Source organism: Anolis carolinensis, chromosome 2 (assembly GCF_035594765.1).
Source record: "Anolis carolinensis isolate JA03-04 chromosome 2, rAnoCar3.1.pri, whole genome shotgun sequence".
Lineage (NCBI taxonomy): Eukaryota > Metazoa > Chordata > Lepidosauria > Squamata > Dactyloidae > Anolis > Anolis carolinensis.
In genome coordinates, this window is record NC_085842.1 from 306,282,748 (window position 1) to 306,304,524 (window position 21,777).

The 21,777-nt window shown below is 40.8% G+C and overlaps 1 protein-coding gene and 1 long non-coding RNA gene across 8 annotated transcripts in view; one reads left to right on the forward strand and one right to left on the reverse strand.

Moving 5' to 3' along the window:
* Positions 1 to 4,143, forward strand: part of LOC134296788 (uncharacterized) — a 37,789-nt gene extending 33,646 nt beyond the window's left edge. Inside the window, exon 2 of the long non-coding RNA XR_010003642.1 lies at positions 2,931 to 4,143. This is a non-coding gene — a long non-coding RNA (uncharacterized LOC134296788). The remainder of the gene's footprint in view (positions 1 to 2,930) is intronic.
* Positions 1 to 14,491, reverse strand: part of znf532 (zinc finger protein 532) — a 57,114-nt gene extending 42,623 nt beyond the window's left edge. Inside the window, exons 1-4 of one of the 7 annotated variants that reach the window (XM_062972530.1) lie at positions 13,980 to 14,491; positions 8,042 to 8,079; positions 7,052 to 7,168; positions 1,364 to 1,467 (exon numbers count right to left, since the gene is read on the reverse strand). The gene's annotated coding sequence lies outside the window, so the exon portion shown is untranslated. The other 6 variants (XM_016996569.2, XM_016996571.2, XM_016996567.2 and 3 more) reach the window with 6 other exon arrangements.
* Between the last annotated feature and the right edge of the window lie 7,286 nt (positions 14,492 to 21,777).

Consider the following 21,777-nt stretch of genomic DNA (forward strand, 5'->3'; position numbering starts at 1 on the left):
ATCATCATCATCATCATCATCATCATCATCATCATCATCATCATCATCATCATCATCATCTACGGATATCATGGACTGCTAAAAAGATACATGAATGGGTCCTAGAGGAAATCAAACCGGAACTCTCTCTAGAACTAAGTTGACTAACCTGTTGCACTTTGGACACATCAAGAGATGATTCACTAGAAAAGGTAATGATGCCTGTTGTGTTAGAAGGCAGCAGGAAAAGAAGAAAACCACATTTTTGATTGATAGAATCAATCAAGGAAGCACCTGAATTTGCAAGATCTGAGCAGGGCTGTTGAGGACAGGGTGACTTGAAGGTCTTTCATTCCTACAATTGCCATAAGTCAAAGGTTACTTGACAGCAGTTGGCAACAAGAAATGCCTTTGCTTGCCATTCTACCTGATATCTCTCTGCAACCAGAATAGAGCCCCTTCAAGGCCAAAGTAGCAGTAACAGTCATATTTGGTGTTATTAGCCACAAAGTTTTGTGAAACGTGTAACACCAACAAAAGCATTGAATGAATAATGGCAGCAAAGACAAACTGCAGTCACAGCTTTTAATCTGCTATTTAAATCAATAAGGAAGCCTCCATTGGAACAATGCCACTTTCTCCCCAAAGGCAAACAGTAGGGCTGAGATAAAAGATTTTCAGCAGGAACTAGTGATAATTATGTCGGTTATGAATCTTCATCAACATCACCTAATATTGTTTCATTTTATCTGTGCATTGTTTTAGTGTGAAAGAAATACATCAAATTGACCCTCATTTTTGTCATGTAAATACCTATGCCTATTCTTTCCATGTTATTTCTACCTTTGGCTCCACATTTTCTCTTGAACCAATGGTGATGTACACATCAACTTCATTAACTGAGAGATCTCTATATTCTAGTGTATTCTATTCTGAATAATGGCTGGTTGCTCCATAATGCAGTCTCTTAGGAGTCTATACATGTGTGTCTGGACACATTGCATGGCTTTACAGCAAAGAACAACTTGAAGAAGGGATATTTCCTTCACCTAGTTTTGGAGAGAGAGAGCTTTTTCTCAGTGCTCCTGTACAATTAGCACTGCCAATGTTGGAAGTCAGATAAAACAATGGCACAGTCTCAGCTGAAAAGATATAGTACACTTCTGTGGTTTAAAAAATATTTTTTTCATGGGTGCTATTGAGTAATTATGAGCAATGGCCATTACAAAAATATCACGGTATTTCCTTCCAGAACGTTTCATGAGATAGGGCATTATATAACAGTCCAAATTAACTCTGAACTGATACAAAGTTGCTAGGATACCCAGATACTGATATGGAACTTCAACAATTTCAAGCCTAGCATTCAGTATGGAAACATTACCTCTTTTAGACTACAGGTTGAATATCCCTTATCTGGAAATCTGAAACAGACCAAAATCCCAAACTGTTCATATGGGTGGTTGAGATGGTTAATTCCATTGCTTTCTGTTGGTTCAAGGTAAAGAAACTTTGTTTCAGACAAAAAATAATTTTAAAACATTGCACAAATTACCTTTATGCTACAGTAGAGTCTCACTTATCCAACATAAACGGGCCGGCAGAACATTGGATAAGCGAATATGTTGGATAATAAGGAGGGATTAAGGAGAAGCCTATTAAACATCAAAATAGGTTATGATTTTACAAATTAAGCACCAAAACATCATGTTATACAACAAATTTGACAGAAAAAGTAGGTCAATATGCAGTAATGCTACGTAGTAATTACTGTATTTACGAATTTAGCACCAAAATATCACAATGTATTGAAAACATTGACTACAAAAATGCGTTGGATAATCCAGAATGTTGGATAAGTGAGACTCTACTGTATATGTACAAGGAAGACATAAATAAATTTTGTTTTTAAACTTTGATTCCACTACCAAGATATCTTGTTATATGTATATACAAATGAAGACATTCCAGAATCTGAAAAAACATACAATCCAAAACATTTCTGGTCCAGGCATTTCAGATAAGGAATACTTAACCCGTAGAAGTCCAGTAATTCTCCAACTAATTGATCATACTGGCTGGAGACATCTAGAATTTTTTTGGTAAAAAATAAGAAGGGGTTGAAGCAATATCTAATGCCATCCATTGTTAGCATCTTTAAGATGCAGCAAGAGGTTTAAGTCAAGGTTTTCTGTTTAACATTACTGTCTGGGCTTATGTCTGATCATGAACTTGACGTACCCTATATCTACTGTTGAAGCAAAGATAATGCCTCTATTATATAAGAACTGCCTATGGTTTATCAGTTTTAGCATAGCAAAAGTGGCAGAAAAGTTTCATCAATCATTTAGAAAATCCAGATACTGATCTTGTCACTTGACAAAATAACAGAAAAATAATATAAAACATTAATGAAGAAAAATCTGTACTGAAGTATAATGTCCATAGGGTTACAAATGTAGCATTCCTGAACTCTCTACACAGGTAGAGAACACAATCTCATCACCTTGAGCCGATGCCAAAAGACAACTGGAGTTGTAATCCAACATATCTAGCAAGACAGCAAGTTGGGAAAGTTGCAATAAAAAGATTTCCATACTTCTTCATCATCATCTGCCACAACCAAGAGGGCAAGGAGACTGCAAGGTCATTTGATGGTCCTGGAAATTGCAAGTCAAGTTAAAAAGGGCTGTGACTAGGCCTAGAGGGAGGCAAGGTATGTCTTCCTTAGCTTATAGCAGGAGGGAAGGATAAATAAACAACTGAGACTTGTAAATAAGGGAGAATGTAGAGTGACATAGAGATAAAATATCAGCATGCATCAATTTTTAAAAGATAGGGGAGAGGATCTATAGCCATCAAGGTTATATTGATTTACATTTAGTTGTCCTGTGTTCCAATGTATGTTCTCAACTCCTACACACTAATTTTGGGTTTTGTCTTTGTTTCAGGTTTAACTTCTACAAGAAGCTAGTCTGCAAGACAAAGCAACTGCCTGGAAGCCATCAATAAAGTCCCAGATTTCCTGGCCATTAGGATGCCAAAAATATTTGAGCCCTTGGGCATGGAATCCCCAGACTTCAGAAGGTTTCACCTAATACCACTGGCTTTTTTAAATGGTTGCACTTTAATTTCAGTTTATTGTTGTAATAAAATTGCATCCCTCTCATGTGAAATACAAGATGTAAATAGAAAGAAATGGATAACTAATTGCTCTGTAAATTTGGTAGTACAATATAATACCAAAAGTTGTGTGTGGGTGTGTGTGTGGGGGGGGGGGGTGTTGTCATGACAATGCTTTCAAATCACAAAGTGGTAGTTGTATTGTACTGACATTCACCAATGCCCCCACCTTCCTATAATGGAGCTTGAAATAAACAAGAATCTTGGTAGGGATACCAAGATGCTGGTTTATAAAGCTATTGTCCTTCCAACTCTATTGTATGCCTGCAAAACAATCTACAAACAGCACTCTTTACTTCTGGAGAGATCCAATCAGAGTTGCTTCTGAAAAATCCTGCAAATTTCTTGGAAAAACAGGCAGACAAATGTCAGCGTTCTGGAAAAAGCGAAGGCCATCACCACTGAAGCAGTGATCCTTCACAATCAACTTCACTGGACTGGCCATGTTGTCAAGGATGGAAAACAGAATGTAGGTGGACATGAAGATGGGTTTAATGCTAACCTTAAAAACTGTGGCATAGACACGGAGAATTGGGAAGCCTTGACCCTTGAGAATTGTAACTGGAGGTCAGCTGTTACCAACAGTGGATTTTGAAGAGGCACAAATACATGGGAGATACATGCAAGAGGAAGGAGCACCAAGCCAACCCTTGTTGAGGCCACCTTCCATCTGGAAATGTATGACCTCACTGCAAAATACCATGCAGATCCAGAATAGGTCTCTACAGTCACTTATGGATCCACCGCCAAAACTCTACCCTTGGAAGACAATCACACTCAGCCAGAAATGATCGCCTGTGATAAGGAAGGCTTTTTAAAAAGTCATTTAGCATTTTGCTCTGATAATGGTAAATTCTCTGCTTCCAATTTCAGGCCAGCTCCCTGAAGCAACAATCTATGATTTCTACTGCCAGCAGTTCCACACATTCAGTTACCAACTCTGCTTAATACAATGTAATTAAATACAGTATGACCCCCTTATTTGGAGAAATGGTTTCATTTACCCATATCTGAAACAATATGTTCTCTCTAGATCAGTGGTTTCCAACCTTTGGGCCTCCAGGTGTTTTGGACTTCAGCTCCCACAGTTCCGAACAGCTGGTAAGCTGGTTGGGATTTCTGGGAGTCGAAGTCCAAAACACCCGAGGGCCCAACAGTTGGGAAACACTGCTCTAAGTCCTCCACCACAACTCTTGGTATTCTTGGGCCAGATGTCCTTCAATTATACAGGGTTCATCAACATTCACAATTCTGCTGGTTCATGCAAAGTCTGGGTACATATCCCCTGTAGATATGAGGGTCATACTGTACAGCCAAGATGGAAAACAGATATTAAGCCAGTGTTTGTCTTTCTCAAGGCCCTCCCTCCAAGCCCAGCCAAACCCAGCCTGCAAACTGGGGTCCCACAAGATCCTCCTCCACAGTGCAGGAAGAAACCTGACATACAATGTAAATACCAGAAAACAATTCCTGCACAAAGTACTTGACAAAAGAACACTCATGAGATCCTTTGGATCCAGGGTAATGAACACAACAGCAAGCAAGCACAGCAGCCTCACTACAATCCTTTTCTGTTGGTTTGTCTGCATTGCTAAAAGCACAATAGATGACACTGAGAATTTTTTAGCTCAAGACAGCCAGAGGAAACTCTAAAAAGGGGGAAACACATCAATGACTGGCAAAAAAGCAGGCCTAGAAATGTCTGGGTCAACACAGTCACACAAATCAATATTCTTGATCTGTACCTTCTATGCAAGATCCTGGTCAAAACAACACCCGGTTATTTCATTTCCGAAAAATCTGAACTCCATTAAACACTGAAAGAATGTGTCCTGAAGCAGATTCAGCTACCCACCAACATCAGCCCTTACTAAGAATGCCAGCCTCAAATCTTCATTTTTCAGTTTAAAAGGATGGCCTACATATTTTTCTTTACCAAAAAAGTACCCTCTCAAAATCTCTTTTCTATGTGTGCCTGACTATAAAAACAGCCAATGAATCATGAACAATTTATCTGTTCAAGTTCTCATATTACAGCAAACTGTTCCCAGCACAATATTTAAAGAAAGTGTGTGTGAGTGTTTATGCATGTTGGAGAGAATCTTTGCAGTAAGCAAGGGAAAATAAAGGCAGCAGGCAACACACAGACACACATACAAGCATACACAGCACATTGCTATTTCCAAAACCTGGATACACGAAGAATATTGTCACAAAACTGAAGCATTAACAGTACTTACAGTTCTAGAAAAGCCTACAAAACATATAAAATGGTGATCTCATGTACCCTGGCCCTCAGAAAAAGAAGAGACCCAATACAGAGCAGCCACCCATATTTTCCCATCCTGTAACACGAACCAATGGCTTCTAAAACAGACATCTACACACAAACACAGAACCACTACATCCTGATATTAAGCATAACACAAAGATGGTATCACAGTGCACTTGGCTCCTTCATGCAAGCTATTTAATGCTCTGTCAAATTTGAGAAGCACAATACATTTATACCTGGTTTAACACCCTCTCTATCAAATATTTCCAGGCTTAACAGAGATCACATGCGACTTTCAATACACTACAATTTATTCCTTAAATACCTTGTGTCATCTGCTGCACAATCAGGAAATAAAGAGGTTCCTTAATGCTTGTGTCACCCTCTAAATGCAGCGAACCCTGCCTGTCACCAGCCTCCATGGAACTTACCCAATCAAAATACTCCCAAGGCTTTTAAGATTGTCTACTTTATTCCGCCTGAATACAATGGACAACCCAAATTTCAGACTGGATCAGAACCCATTTTCCTCCTGTTTATCCTCCATCTTTATTTCTATTATATTTCCTCATGACTGCAGATGTATATTACCAAAGACAGCTAGGAGCAGGCTGGATTTTAGTAACATAATGCTCGTAAAAAGCCCAGAATTCCTGACGATTTCCTGTTTTGGGAAGTCGCAGTTTATAGCAAAAGAATCCCCAATGCAAAAATGTTTAGTGTTCCAACATAATCTCTAAGAGCCTTTGTTCTTTCCTTTGCCACATTCATGATTGCATTCTCTCCTGCCTCCCCCACTCCCTTTCTCTGGAGCCTCCAGCTTCACTGAAAGATGCAAAATGTCTGCTCGAATCGAAGTAATTTTTTAAGAGAAGAAAAACAAACCTTATCCATCACCTAATGTTCTGAAACACTGAGTCAGAAGGAGACATTGCTTACCAGCTGATGCAGCCTCCATCCGGTTTCCTATTTGTATGCCATTATTGCTCATGTATTGTAATTTATCCTACTAGTAATCCACTGGAGTTCTACAAAACCTTTAAAATGCATCTCTTCCCCTGAACTGCAAAAACCTTTGCCACAATGCAGTTGTGCATGCAAAATACATAATACGTTTGACATAATGTGGACTTTCCATCTGGATAAAATCATTTATTCTGGGTCATATTTCCTGTAACTTACAAAAAAGACAAGGATGTGTTTACATGTGTGGAGTAAAAAAATATTTTTTTCATGATAAGATAGACATAGTTAAACATATTTGCAAGTTTAACTGCTAATTGCAAAGGAATGCAAATCAGCTTTCTGTCATAAGGTCCACAATTTATGATTGCCGTGTGGGGGCCTGTTCCCTTCTGATTCACCATAAGGAGGACATGTCTGCCTATAAGGTATCCCACACAAAGGCAGCTAAAATTGCTAGTCTGGCCACGAATAAGCCTTTATAAGCGACACCTTTAATCTTAGAAAACCTGGATGGGTTTAATAGCATTTCTTTGCCTAATTTAGCCCCTGTGCCTGGCTCTGGAATCACAAACTGCATTCAGGCTTTGCATACATGTCATCGCCATGCTATTGTGATAATGATCATACTCAAAAAATGCCATAGCTCACCTTCTATACCTTGACCTGTGGAAGATGTTTTTGGTAATGCCAATGGTCAGCTATACTTCCACAGACGCATAGCCACTGAAAACCTGAAAAGGTTAAAGGCAGCCCCAATCAATAGGCCTACAAGGAAAAAAGAAAAGAGTATGCCTTTATAAGCCTCTTTCGTAAATGCTTTCATGCACATTCTTATAACAATAGTTTGCTCCTGGCCCTTAACAGAGACACAACACACACACGTACACACATTCTTTTAGTCTTGAAAAGAAACCTATAGGACAGCATCCTGTAAATAAAATCAGCATGCAAAGCAGCAATCTTCAGCCATAAGCATAAGCAGAAATAGAAACCATTCTTTTTTATTTTGCTCAGTTGGCAAAGAAGAAGAAAAAAATCCACCTAGGTACCCATGTGTACCTCCTGGCAAAACAAAGGAAACATTTTTTAATCTGGGAGACAAATCTCAGCTGTTGTCTACAAAGGGAAAAAAAGAATGCCCCCCTCCAAAAAAATCCACTTAAAAAAAGGCAGGAACCAGCCAAAGTCATTGCAGTCAGATACACAGAAACCTTTATGACTATCCCATTAGCCACATACCAGAGCTGTGTGTCTAAAGTGTGCATTCACATATTGTTAGGGGATGGTGGTATCTTTTCTGCTAGATCCTCTGCTTTTGGCTGCCATGGAGGGAGGAAGCTATCCCACTGTAGCAGCTCAATGACTGCATTGTGTTCAGGAGCTGATCTGCCTCAAACCAGTTTCAGCCGGCTCTGGTCACCCTACATAAAAAGCTATGGCAACCCTCGCTGAGTTGCCAACAAATCCTGAAAATCAGAGGGGCTCTCGGCTGCTTTCTTCTTGGGGGCGAGGGCAATTCCTGTCCTGTTTCTCCCCCCGCCTCGTTTCTCCCCCAGTCGCAATCCCTGCTAACAACCCACCAGAACAGCAGCCTGCATTCCAATCATCCTCTTTTGCCTTTTTTCCTCCACAACTTACCTCCCAGAACCTGGCTGGAAAGCTGTGTGTGTCTGTAGCTAACAAAGAGAGAGAGAGAGAGAGAGAAAGAGACGGCAGTTAAAAAAAAATCTCTTCACAGGATCTCCTTTTTGCTGCACCAAAGATACTCGGCCGCAGGAGCAAGAGGGTGGCTGCTAAGCAGGGCTCCCCTTGTCTCTTGCTCCCCAAGAGAATGAGATCTTCCCCCTACTTCCTCCAGCATTTGGTCATCTGCAAAAAGCATGCCTTCCTTACTCCGAAACAAGCTCAAGCACATAGGTCCGTGCTGCGTTTGGGGTGGCTGGCTACTACCGAGTGTCCTTTCTCCCCACATTAACCAGATACATGTAAAACGCCGGCCTTGTGGCAACAATCCACACTGAAAGGTGGTTATATAAAAGCAAGGCCTTTCCCTCGCCGACACGATTCCTCTTCTCCACATGTATTTTCTGCACGGATGGCCTTGTCTAAATACAACATGAAATGAATTATATCCCCCTCACCTAGATTCAGGGTCCTCAGACAATGTTGCTGTTCTCAAGTCTGAAGCCACAGCTGAACCTTCTGGGATCTACATCATTTAAAAGCACAAGAACCACCAAACTCTGCCCGTGCCCAATAACATCTGACATTTTGACCTATGTAACCTTCTTCCCATCCTTTTGTCGACACAATCCCACGCCCTCCATTCCAAATCTAAACATCTCCCTATACATTTTTTTTTTCATGTCAGGAGCAACCGGAGTTGCTTCTGGAGTGAGAGAATTGGCCGTCTGCAAGGACGTTGCCCAGGGGACGCCCAGATGTTTTGATGTTTTACCATCCTTGTGGGAGGCTTCTCTCATGTCCCCGCATCAAGCTGGAGCTGATAGAGGGAGCTCATCCGTGCTCTCCCCGGGTGGGATTCGAACCTGCAAGCCTTCAGGTCAGCAACCCAGCCTTCAAGTCACAAGGCTTTTATCCCCTAGGCCACCGGAGGCTCCTTCCTATACAATGACTGATCTCACAAGTTCTAGCCACAACCTTTTCTGTGCTACCTTAACAGTAACAAAGTACATTATATTTGTTTCTTTGTTTAACTTAGAATCTATCAGGCACAATGAGGACTACTGAAAATGGTCTTTTAAAGGCAACTCCTCTCTTTCTTTCTTTCCTTCCTGTCCATGCACTGAGGGTCACTTCATAACCATTATTATTCATTTTCCAGACCTCACACTCATTTTGGTTAAGTCCTCATGGTCATTCAGTGTAAGGTCTTCTAGACAGAAGCCACCATTTTATTAATAGCCTGCTACCTTACCTAAAATAGAGCCAGATCCCAGTGAATAAGGTAATACTAATTGTCTTAATGTAGCCCTCAAATCCTTTATTAGCATATTCCTTCATTCCATCCTGTTCTCATATTATAATAGTTTCTAGTACAATTGATTTTCAAGCTTCATTACTGAGCTGCTTTGAGTCTCCTTTATGGATAAAAATGCAGGGTATAAAACATAATAGCATCATCTTCATCATCATCATCATCAATCCAAAGCTCCTGAGGAGTGGTTGGCTTCCATACACATCAATCAGTATGATAGAAAGAATTCAATTACACAGTTATAGGAGATACAGCTCGTGTAATTCTTCCCATTGTAGCATACTCTTGATATCAGCTTATCTGTATTATACAAATATCCAAAGCTTCTGGTGCAAGATGGAAGTCAACTACTCAGCAAGGGTTTGCACAAGCAACCATTTCACAAAGGTAACACAGCATTGGGCCTTCTCTCAATACAGGTAGTTATGGACAAGATAGGTCATATAGGTTTGTTCTTAAGTTGAATTTGTTTATAAGTCGGAATAGGTACAATTTTCAGGTGTAATTTCAGCTTGTAGCTTTGGCTAGCATAGGGAAGGGTTAACACTCCCGTTGTGTTTATCTTGCTATCTGTGCCCCTGCTCAAAAGATTTTGCCCCACTTCCTGTCCCTGTGAGAATTGAATTTTGAAAAATTTGGCTTCATGTGGAAACAAGGATTGGTGATAAAGTTTCAGTGGAGACACCTTTTCCCCATGATAACTTTTCCAGTAGATTTCTCTCACTTCCTGTTGTCTCACTCCAGTTAACTATGAGTCATTTGTAAGTCAGATGTTTGAAACTTGGGAACTGCCTGTACTTTCTTTCAGTTTGGGAAAAATCCAAAAAGCCTGTGTCTGAGACTCTGGAAGCTGCTGTCAATCAGAGTAGGCAATATCATGGTTTATGCTATTGTGGTTTGTTTTAGGCATGCTTTGTCCAACAGACAAATAAACAAATAACAGTTTGTTTCCTCTATAATGTTTCTTCCTCTTTTGTCAAATTTATAGTCCAGGAAGGATTTGGGAAAATAACTCGCCCATGGTCTTAGGTTCAAACACAATGACAAACAATGATTTACACATGCCACGTGCTGCATTATGGTTTGCAGCTAGCTAACAAACCATGGCTTGTATATGGGCACTGGTTCAGACACCAAAACAAATGAGACTTCATCTGATTTGATAGAAACCAAATCAGTGTCTCACTGGGTATAATGCTGACCCATATATTCCTATTTTCTGGGAAGAGTTGCAGTTCATTCATATGGCACAACATAGCTGACATTGGGGGGGTCACATTCTGGAGCAGCTTCAAATAATGCAAAGCCACATTTGCTCAGAAGATTGGTCACTTAGCTATGCATTTCAATCCATTAGCAATCCAAGGAGGTAAAGCTATAGTATGCTGAACTCAACAATATAGTTATAGTTAGTCACATTTCAGATGGGCACCTCCCAAACAGTCAAATCTGCCAATTACATAGTAACATCTAAGCCAAATATAGAAACAAGTATGTAAGCCTTATACATAGTAGCGGCCACATAAATCCTAGGGATCCTGTCTAATCTTAGAAGTTAAGCAGGGTCATATCTGGTGGTTAGTATAATGGGGGACCAACAATGAATACCAAGTGCTATAGGCTATATTTCAGAGGAAGGAGTTTGTAAAACCTCCTCTGAGTTCTTGTCTAAGAAAACGCTATGAAACCTATGGGGTTGCTATAAGTAGACAAACAACTTGAAGGCACATACATGGATGCATCTGCAACACCAAAGGTTCCCTACTCATCCCATGTAGCTACTATAAATCTTATAGCCATCTGAAACCAGATGTCTAGGATTAATTTCCAGGGAAAGAAGCCATGTTAGGCTACTGCAGTAAAACAAAGGGGGAAAGTCATATGGCATATTAAGAAACAAAACGGATTTTACCTGCCAAAAAGCTTCTAAGAAAATGTACAATCAAGAATCTTTAAAAATACACAAAAGAGGCCCTTCCCAGTAAAGTCATGGGTCAACTCCCACCTACAAAAAAGTACTAGTCAAATATCCCTTATCCAAAATGCCTCGTACTAGGAATGTTCCATTTTTCAGATTTTTTCAGATGTTGGAATACTAGCATGACCACAATGGGAAGGACGTATTGATATTTTTTTTTAATCCCAAAGCCAAAGCTTGATTTTGCCATTTGTATATAATGGGACCTGGGCATTTTGGTATCTATGACAAATCCTGGAACCCTGGTGGAGAACAAAGGCACACTGCACTCCTCTGAAAATAACCTTAACTCAATATTTTGTAATAATTTTGTGCATGAAGCAACATTTGTGTACACAGAACCACCAGAAAATAAAAGGGTCACTATCCTAACCATCCATATGGACAATTTTGGAGTATTATGGATGAGAAATATTCAACTTTACGCACATTTGGAGCTGAAGAATTCTGGTCCAAAGAATTGACTAATGCACCCAGTATTGAATAATGCACCCAGCCAGTTTTAAGCATGAATTTTAAAACTTGTGTCTTGTCTTTTAGTCTCTGTCTTGAGTATTTAATATGTATTTTATAAAAAAATATGTACCTGTTATAGAACTGTATTTTAATATATTTATAGAATTTTTGCAATGTCTGTATGGTTTGACTGTGCTGTGAACCTCTTTGAGCCACAACAAGAGGTGGGTAAGAAATAAAATTGTTGCTTTTGTTGTTGTTAAACAAAACAAATACTCAACCTTTTTTTCCTTTTGGGAAGGAAAGGAGGAAAATAATACTGGGCCTAATAAATTTACTCATGTGAGCACATAAAACAAATCACACAACCCTGCAAGAATAAAGATAAAAAGCCTCCTATGCTTGAAGTGGGGAAAAAGCAAGCCGGGGCCTGCGAGCTGCTTCAACAGCCTCAATGGAGGCCTAACATCTTTGTTTGCAGCAGCGGGGATTGATTTTCCTGCCGCCGCCAGGCCTCTCTCCGCTCCAGGCAAGCGTTCCCAAGGCATTCCCTGGCTTGTGGCCTAGATGCATGGAAAAGCAAGGCCCTTGCTCAGCTCTTTCCCATAGCAAGAGAAAGAAACCGTGATTGCACTTCATGTCTCGCCTCTTTTTTTTTTTTTGGCACAACAGCCGGGGAGGGAGGCAGAGCTGCAGACAGATTATGGACCGCACTTTTCTTTTTTTTCCTCTTGTGTTTTATGCCCCAGCGTACAAACAGATGCAGCAGCCAGGCCCCACTGGAATGGAAGGGAGGAAATGAGGAAAAATACAAAAATAAGACATATAGACACATAGAAATAACAGATATGATAGATCTCCTCCTACCCCACTTTCTCTCTCGCTCTCTGCCTTATATTTCTGTTATTTCCTTATTTTCTCCCTCTTTTTCTAGTGGGGCTTGGTAGTACCCTTAAAAATTTTATATATATATATATATATATATATATATATATATATATATATATATACACACACACACACACACACACACACACACACACACATACACATACATATATACATGTGCATGTCCTCAAAAGATGTATGAACTTTTTACCACTTAAAAGTAACCGTAGCAATTTATTTGAAGGCTACAAAGGGACCTGAATAGTGAAGAAGAAATTTTATAATATAGTGATTTCCATCTGAATCAACAATTTTAGGCCAGGGGTTCAAAGGATTCAGTCCTGCTGGCATCCTGGAAGCGGATGAATTTTTCAAGTTTCTCTATTGGGATCTTTAATCCTGTTCCGGATGTACAATAATAAGAGAAATTGCAAAAAAAAAGGGGAAAGTATTGCCCCAAGAAAATAAAATCCCAGGCTGTGACAGGGAGGGCTAAAAGTCACAAAGGAGCCTTATGCTTAGAAAATTATTTCTTTATAGATTTCACATATTGTGTAAATGTATTTCCTTTACACATAAAGTATATGATGTCATGTAAGTTAAAAATGTACCTAGGCCTCCGATGGCCTAGGGGATAAAAGCCTTGTGACTTGGAAGGTTGGGTTGCTGACCTGAAGGCTGCCAGGTTCGAATCCCACCCGGGGAAAGCGTGGATGAGCTCCCTTATCAGCTCCAGCTCCATGCGGGGACATGAGAGAAGCCTCCCACAAGGATGGTAAAAACATCACAAACATCCAGGCGTCCCCTGGGCAACGTCCTTGCAGATGGCCAATTCTCTCACTCCAGAAGCAACTCCAGTTGCTCCAGCTCCATGTGGGGACATGAGAGAAGCCTCCCACAAGGATGGTAAAAACATTAAAAACATCAGGGCGTCCCCTGGGCAACGTCCTTGCAGACGGCCAATTCTCTCACTCCAGAAGCAACTTGACACGAAAAAAAAGTTAAAAATAAATAAAGGATCTATTACATATTGAAACCCTGGTTGTGACTTCTTGGCCCAGCTTGGAGAGAAATGCACGAAGGAAAAAAAAATTGCACTAAGAGAAGAGATTCCAGAATTTGCAGCTGCTATTGCATATATTTAGGGGATGCCTTAAACACATGTCTGTCTATGTATGTAGATAGATAGAGAAGATAGCTCTCCCCTTCCTCTGCCCACTTTGCATGCAACCTCCTCGCCCCCCATGCAAACAGACCTGCTGTTGCTGCTGCTGGTAGTAGTAGGAGTGAGTAGTAGTAGCCTTGGGCAAGGGACCAGCTTGTTGCCAAACCCGGGGAAGGGGCTGATCCTGGCCAGGGTGCCTTTATTTCCAGGCAGACATGTTTAAAGGGCTGCTGCCTCTTTCCCTTTGCTGCTGCTGCGGCTGCTGCTGCTGCCAGAGGGAGAAAGAGCCAGGCCTGGGAAAGATGGTTGCACATCCATGGGAGAAGAAGGAGAAGCAGAAGGAGAGATCGCGGGGCGAGGAGAAGGAGGAGGAGGAGGAGGAAGAAAGGAAGGAAGGAAGGAAGGAAGGGGAAAAGAGGGAAAACACACACCGCGATGGTGGAGGTGGGGGGCCGGAGGACAAGGCTGGGTGGAAGAGGATCTCCCCTGTGGATTCAATTTAAAACTTGTCACTGGAGTGTGAAGGGGCGAAGGAGGGGAAGGCTTCCTCTTCTCTCCCCCCCTTCTCTTCCGTCGCCATCATCATCATCATCACCACCCTCGGCCTTTTATTACAGGCTTTTCTTCTTTGCCTCCCCTCCTTTCCTTCCTTTTATAAAACCGGGGATTCCCTCTTGCAGAGAGAAAGAAGAAGAGTTAAAAGACATTTCCCTCCTCTCCCTTTCTCTCTCGAACTGAGGCTTGGGTTGCTGTGAGTTTTCCGGGCTGTATGGCCATGTTCCGGAAGCATTCGCTCCTGACGTTTCGCCTGCATCTATGGCAGGCATCCTCAGAGGTAATGAGGTATGTTGGAAAACTAGTCAAGTGGGGTTTATATATCTGTGGAATAATGTCCAGGGTGGGAGAAAGAACTCTTTTGTCTGTTGGAGGCAAGTGTGGAAGTTGCAGTTACTCAATTTGATTGGCATTTAATGGCCTTTCAGCTTCAAGGTCTGGCTCATTCCTGCCTGGGGGGAATCCTTTGTTGGGAGGTGTTACCTGGCTCTAATTGTTTCCTGTCTGGAATTTCTGTTTTCTAAGTGTTGTTCTTTATTGATGGTGACTTCCAACAATCTTTTATGCAGCTGTAATTTAACAGCTGTCTTCATTTTCAACCTCTTCTTTTGATCCAAATTTCGGTTTGAATCTTGCACTGTGGTTTAAACCCTTTGTTGGACAATTTCAACAGAAAGGAAGAAACAATGAAAATGAACAAAAAAACTCTAAAATCAGGACAGTAGAGAAAGAACAACACTCAGAAGACAGGGGAATTCCAGAGATGAAACAATCAGGGCCAGCTAGCACCTCCCAACAAAGGATTCCCTCAGACAGGAAACAGCCAGGCTTGAAGCCACAAGGCCATCAAATGCTAATCAAGCTGGCCAATTGCTACATTCACACTCACCTCAGTCAGACAAGAGTTCTTTCTCTCACCCTGAACATTCCACAGATATATAAACCCCACTTGACTAGTTTCCAATATACTTCACAGCGTCAGAGGATCCCAGCCATTGATGTGGGAGAAACATCAGGAGAGAATGCTTCTGGAACATAGCCATGCAGCCCGGAAAACTCACAGCAACCCAGTGATTCCGGCCATGAAAGCCTTCAAGAACACATTTCCCTTCTCCTGCCTGGCTTGATTTAATTACAAGGAGAGTGAAGACAAGGGGGGAAAGAGAGAGACAAGAGGCTTTTTTTTTAAGCTTTCTTCTTTTATTGGTGACTTATTTTTAAGTTTTCTTTTTTCCTCTCCTCTTTTTCTTCCTTCCCTACTTTATAAAATCAGGGATTCCCTTTTGTGGGGAAAGAAAAGAGAGAAGAAGGTGAAGAAAGAAGAGCAAAAAGCCATTTCCCTCCCCCTCCTGCGCCTCGCTGCCATGTTTTAATTACAAGGAAAGAGAAGGCAGAAGAAAGGAGAAATGGGTCTGGCAGGAGCAGTTGTTTTGGCAAATTTGAGCTCCTTCTTTGTGAGGCTGGATTAAACTGGCTGGGAGGGTGGCAAGACACATAAAGAGATGTGTTCTTGCGGCACAGACACACAAACCTCTCTTTAAATGTTAGCTCATATAAAGTCTATATGTTTGTGTGCGTATTTGGCTTATTTTTCAAATCAAGAGTGATATAAGATAAAGATTCTGGAGCAGAATGTAGATAAACAGAATCAGCAAAGGGTATGAGTTTGCATATTTGGTTTAGCTTCGAAAACAAGCATGATGGAAAATGGGAGATTCTGGGAAAGCATTTAGGCACACAACTCAGGCAGAGGAGCATTTTCTCTAAAATATAGTGCCATTTTAAGGGGTTTGTTTTAAAAGCACAGAGATTAAAATGCAACCCAGGGCTGCCACTGCAAAACATGGCAACCTGTGTATCTTCCTCATTTGCACCCAGAAAAATGTGGGAAGCTGGAAGAAAAATCACGCTGCACTGTGTCTGCCCATTCTGGATTGCGATTTACTAGAGTGCATTTAATGGGCCAAATTTTGCAACTAATAGCATGCTTTTTGGGCAGCCTTATCTTGGTCTGCCCGTATCTGGCTTTCTAAAGCCGCTACTGTTGCAATCTTATCACGATAGGGCTGCCTTTGTCTGAGGGATAACTCACGTGGCGTAATAATAGCAGAAGACATTTTAAACCTTGATCATTTTTGCATTTAGACAGTTACGTGCACAGCTCCATGCCACAGGGACAAGGAGACAGTCTTGCTTTTATTTTCTTGGCTCTGTCTTTCTCAATTTCGTTGTTTGCCTGGTAAACATTTTTATTTTTAGAATATTCTCTTCTTGATTGACACAGTGGTGCAGCGTGCTGTAGCTGTTCATTGCAAAAAAATCTCAGCAGTTTTGCAATTAATCTGAGTGTCAGGACTGCCAATGTTGTAATAGTCAGTGGGCCACAGCAAAATAATTCACTGAAATGTCACTCAGAGTCCTTTCCCCTCTTAACACTACATGCAGATCCCTCCTATTTTCTCAAAGATACATTGCAGTCATGGACAAAAATATGAGGAACCCATTGAACTGGCCAGCATTGAGAAAACAATGGGTCTTTAAGGGTGCATTCATACTGTAGAATTAATGCAGTTTGACAGCATTTTAACAGCCATGGTCCAATGCTATGGAGTTGTAGTCTGGTGAGGCACCAGTACTCTTTGGTAAAGAAGGCTAAAAATCTTGTAAAGCTATAATCTGCATTGAGCCTTGGCAATTAAAGCGGTGTCAAATTGCATTAATTCTACATGTAGATGCACTGCATCAAAGCCCAAGGATGATGGGAGTTAAAGCCACGGCTAGCACGTTGGATTAAACCACCAGCTACAGAACATTTTGCCGACTTGAAGGCTGGCAGTTCAAGCTGCGGGCAGGGTGAGCTCCCATTGTCAGCCTAGCTTTTGCCTACCTAGCAGTTCAAAAATAGCAATGTGAATTGATAAATTGGTATTGCTCTGGCGGGGAGGTAAAACATGTGGCAGTTCAACCAGGAAGGCATCCATGCATGAACAGGCTCCTCGGCTTGGAAGAATGGAACAACAGCACCTCCCCATGGCTGGGTCGAGCACTGCCTCTAGATGCTGGAAATGAAAAAAGAAGGAAGCCTTGCCTTTGCTTATGTACTGTTTGTATTTGTCAATCGTATAACAGCATTGAATGTTTGTCATATATGTACAGTAGAGTCTCACTTATCCAACACTCGCTTATCCAACGTTCTGGATTATCCAACGCATTTTTGTAGTCAATGTTTTCAATATATCGTGATATTTTGGTGCTAAATTCATAAATACAGTAATTACTACATAGCATTACTGCATATTGAACTACTTTTTCTGCCAAATTTGTTGTCTAACATGATGTTTTGGTGCTTCATTTGTAAAATCATAACCTAATTTGATGTTTAATAGGCTTTTCCTTAATGCCTCCTTATTATCCAACATATTCGCTTATCCAACATTCTGCCGGCCCGTTTATGTTGGATAAGTGAGACTCTACTGTACCTCCAATCCACTCTGAGTCCCCTTAGGAAGATAGAGTATTATTATTATTATTATTAGTAGTAGTAGTACAGTAGAGTCTCACTTATCCAACACTCGCTTATCCAACATTCTGGATTATCCAACGCATTTTTGTAGTCAATGTTTTCAATATATCATGATATTTTGGTACTAAATTCGTAAATACAGTAATTACAACATAACCTTACTGCGTATTGAACTACTTTTTCTGTCCAATTTGTTGTCTAACATGATGTTTTGGTGCTTAATTTGTAAAATCATAACCCAGTTTTATGTTTAATAGGCTTTTCCTTAATCTCTCTTTATTATCCAACATATTCGCTTATCCAACGTTCTGCCGGCCTGTTTACATTGGATAAGTGAGACTCTACTACTGTTGTTGTTGTTGTTGCTGCTGCTGCTGCTGTTGTTGTATCCCAGCAAAATAGGGAAGGCCACAAGTTTCACCCTCCTGAGCAAGCTTAAAGTTGGCTATTTTGAACAGCAGCAGAAATCTCCAGGATCTGGAGAAGGATCTTCTTCTTTTCTGTAATCCATTCCATGCAAAATGCCGATGTTTGATGCTACTGTATTCTGTATATGAAGTAGGTGTTTTCATAATGATAAATGATAGCTATTTATCCCAGGGTCAGGTAAAGTGTGGTCTGCAACTCCTCATTGGCAAAGGCATTATAGCAGGGTCTACATGAGGGGGCAGGATCCCCTAAAAAGTGGAAAAATACAGTCATACTAGAGGACCTAGAGATTCCTAGAGATAGCATATTTATTTATTTATTTACCCTATTTATACCCAGCCTTTCTCTACCCCAAAGGGGACTCAAGGTGGCTTACAGGTGGCAATTATTCGATGCCTTAAATACATACAAAACATAAGCTTAAAATAAATAGAATTAAGATTAATACATATTAAACATTTAAAAACATTACATTCAACATTAAAATCATGCCATCCACTATGTATTAACAACATGTAACAGCATTTGAAAAAAAAAATCTGTTCCTGGTTTGAAAGTATTATTTCCTGTTCAATTGTGTCGTACTTACTTCAAAAGCACTGCAGTTGTTATACTCCAGAAACTTTGTTTGTGTGGCTGCCACAAACTATGTTGAATTGGTTTTGACTGGAGGAGATAGTCATTGAAAAACTATAGCAAAATGTGCTGCAGGATGTCCCACAGAACCAAAGTTTTTGTGGTTTAATATTTTTTTCATGTGTTTATGATATAACCAATTAGGAATTTACATTTATAATCCAGGAACAAAAATCATGCTACATAGTGTAATCTAAGGCGCAAGAATTAAACCCACAGATGTAGAAGGCCAACTGTACAACAAATGCTGAGGAATACTGGGATTTATAATGTAATATTTGAGGAGCTGCACTTTGCTCACCTGCTTTATCAGATGGTGACTTAACAGCATTGTAAATATAAGTTGTTTGGTATGCCAGCTGCCTGTATATCCTACCAATGGATAAATAAGGAGAATGATACTGATGCTTCTGAAGCTTTTTGATCAAGTTTGAAAGCAACAGTGTAGTGAAATAACAATGTAACAAAGTCAATGTCAAGAGTCAGACGCCAGTTAACATACAAAACAAAGTTTATTCCGAAGATAAGCCAAAAAATAACATAAACACAGGAAATATCCTTGAAACACTTCACTTTTCAGTGTTTCGAGAGTAGATTGGACAATAATAACTCAAAAACGAGCCACGCTAATTTCCCATGCTGGCATTCAATAAAAAACTAAATAACGCTTCAATTCAGCTTTGGAAAACAAATAGAGTTAATTGCTGGAAAATAAACAAACTAGAAAAGCAGTAAAGCTGCTTCCACGGTGCAGATAAGCCGAGAGCCTCAAAGGGATGATGAATAGCCGTTGTCAGAAGAATCCAAGGTCAGGTCAGGAGGCAGCAGAAATTCCGAAAGACAAACCAATAGTCAGAAGCCAGGAGTAGCCATCAGTCAGAGGGCGTAGACAGAAGCCAGGTCAAATTCAAAGTTCGAAGAGGGTGCAGTCATCCAAAACAGGTCCACGATAAGACACAGCGAGAGCCAAGCCAGATGGTATCAGCAGATCCGAATCACAGTCCAAGTCCAGAAACACAGAGATCCCAATGGCGCCTCAGCAACACCTTGCCACACGCAAAGTGCAGTGGCCAAACATTCCCATTTTATTCCCCTTCCTCCTGGGTGACCAAACACTCACACCCAAACACCAGGTGTCCCAAATCTACTCAGTCTGAACTCCACACAGCTAGAGCTCGTGGATCTGGAGTACCTAGCAATTCGTCGGAGTCCCAATCATCCTGCCCACACTTAGCCCCATGAACACTTAAAGAACCATCCTCCCTTCTCCAAGCATCCCAATTGGGATCAGCTCCTGCAGAAACCCCAGGTTCAGAAGTATCCATAAGCCCCAAATCCCAGACATCTCCGGTGGCTGTGCCCATTCAGTGCCCGCTTCCCCAGCCACCACCTGTTCCTCAGCATCCATCTCCCCATCTGAATCTTCCTCAGAAGACCCCCCATATAGCTCTCCTGCGCAACTCCTCCAGTGAACCCTCATCACGAGGGTTTTTTCTTCCTCTCCGAATTCCATCACCATCAACCATAATCCCCGAAGGCGCAGTCACAACAGTCAATCAGTCATTGTTTTCCTGCATAGTTGATTCTCCTCAAGATTTGACAAGATTGATACAATCAGGAAGCTTGTGCCAGGAATACAATCAGCCCTCCACATTCACTGGGGTTAGGAGCACAAAAACCCCATCAAAGTGAAAAATCATAATGTTTAAAATGCCATTTTTAAAACCATAGAGAACATTTGACTAGGAATTTCTAGGTCCCCCAGCAGAGTCTGCTGAAAGCTGACCATAGAAGCACACTGGAGGACCTAATTCCCAGAGATTAATGGATTTAAATCAAATTGGCAAAAGTCAAACCCACAAATGTGGAGAGCTGGTTGAAATTCAATGATCTGTGTGAAGAAGTCCAAACCTGCGTTAGATGGCAACTTATGTGTTTCAAAGGGATCTAGAAATTGGTGCAATTCCCAGTGAGTCTCATGTAGACACAAGGCAGGTTAAAAGTGTCAAACCAGAGTTAAGCCCTTGTGAATTACTGGATGCATCTGCACTGTAGGATTAATGCAGTTCAACACCACTTTGACTTCCCTGGCTCAATGCTATGGAATCCTAGGAGTTGCAATTTGGTGAAGTGTCAGAACCATTTGGTAAAGAAGGCCAAAGGCCTTGTAAAACTACAGTTCCCAAGATTCCATGGCATTAGACCAGAGAAATTTAAGGCTCCTTGTACATGAAATATAACATCCAGATTATCTGATTGGAACTGGATTATATGGCAGTGTAGACTCAGATAACCCAGTTCAAAACAGATAATGTGGATTATCTGCTTTGATAATCTGGATTATATTGCAGTGTAGAAGAGGCCTAAAAGGTGTTCTGTTTTATGTGTTACCTCTCACAACTTCAGAATGCAGAATCACAATGGCTACTCAGGCTGGGACTGATTAATGAAATTTGCATATGGCTGCTGAAGGTTTGTGTGTAAAACCTTGGACAGTGAAATCTGTCTTTGATCCATAACAATGGATGCACGTGCTGATGGATTGTGCCTTCTGCTGTAAGTGAGACCCATATTTCAGATGCCTAGAACAGGGATTTAGTTATGTTTTGCTACCTTTGTTGGATGCACCCTTTCCAAATGGTTTGTTTAATCCTATCTCCTTAGAGATACTGTGTATGCCGGTTATTCATAACTCCTTAATCTAAATCTGTTATGTGGATTTTGGGTTCATTGAGGCTATCTAAAG